The sequence below is a fragment of the Alligator sinensis genome, unplaced genomic scaffold, assembly GCF_000455745.1.
Source record: "Alligator sinensis unplaced genomic scaffold, ASM45574v1 scaffold274_1, whole genome shotgun sequence".
NCBI lineage: Eukaryota > Metazoa > Chordata > Crocodylia > Alligatoridae > Alligator > Alligator sinensis.
Window position 1 is genome coordinate 955,455 of NW_005842124.1, and position 1,252 is coordinate 956,706.

Below are 1,252 nucleotides of genomic sequence, written 5' to 3' on the forward strand. Positions count from 1 at the left end.
CTGCCTATAAGTATATAAGGGGTGTGCATCAGGATCTGGGGGAACGCCTGTTCACCAGAGCACCCCATGGGATGACAAGGTCAAATGGTCACAAACTCCTCCAAGACCGTTTCAGGCTGGACATAAGGAAGAACTTCTTTACTGCCTGAGCCCCCAAGGCCTAGAACAGACTGCCACTAGAGGTGGTGCAAGCACCTACTCTGGATTCATTCAAGAAATGTTTGGATGTTTATCTTGCTGGGATCCTTTGACCCCAGCTGACTTCCTGCCTTTGGGGCAGGGGGCTGGACTCGATGATCTCCCAAGGTCCCTTCCAGCCCTAATGTCTATGTAATCTATGAAATGTGCAGTGTGTGGTGCCACAGATGGGTCTGTGGCGCCACACACTACACAGGTGCACTCATCTGGGCACAGCCCTAGTATGAAAGCTTTTCCTAATATCTAACCTAAACTTCCCTAGTTGCAACTTGAGACCACTGCTCCTTGTTCTGCTACCTGGTCCCTTCTAAACTCTTCCTTCCACCAGTATTTAAGACCCGCTCTTCTTTTTAACTGTCCATCAGTCAAGCTGCCCTTTGTTCTACAGTTCTGCTGTCTGTGAGCTGCTCCTGGCCACGAAGCACTGATTTCACAGCCCTGCAGATTGTTTTTAGTGCATGCCAGTGAAGTGCTATTTGTTTTGGCTTCTATTTTAGATGGAATAATATAGCCCTAGTCCCCTAGCTTATTTGTAAACCTTTCTAATTTCTTTTTAACTGGAGAAAAATGTTATTTTGTATGTCATGACACACCTCACCATCTGCATCCCTCTTTTCCAAGTCCTAGATCCACCCGAGTCTGTCAGTCAGTACCCACACTGTCTAAAGAGGCGGAGAACCACCAGCCCACACTGTGATGGCAGCCCAGGCAGCTGGACCGACAACACACCAGCTTTAACCCACTAGTATTAAAGAGCATTAGAAGACTAGCAGCTCTGGTGCCACTCGCCTCCGAAGAGCTGGGGCACCAGATGCCAAAGAGTGCCACGGGCCTCGGCGCTGCTGTGAGGACTGCGCTGCTCTGAGGCCCGTTCAACTTCATTTGGGGCTTATTGGGCAGGGACGTTGCGGGGTCCCTTCATATCCCCACGCAGCCGTGCCCGGCCCTCGCACCGGCCGTCGCGGAGCTCCAGGGCAGCGGGTACAAAGAGCCCCGCCCAGGAAGCGGGGCAGGCCCGGCGCGCGCTCGGGCCCGGGCCGGGCCGCTGGGCGGG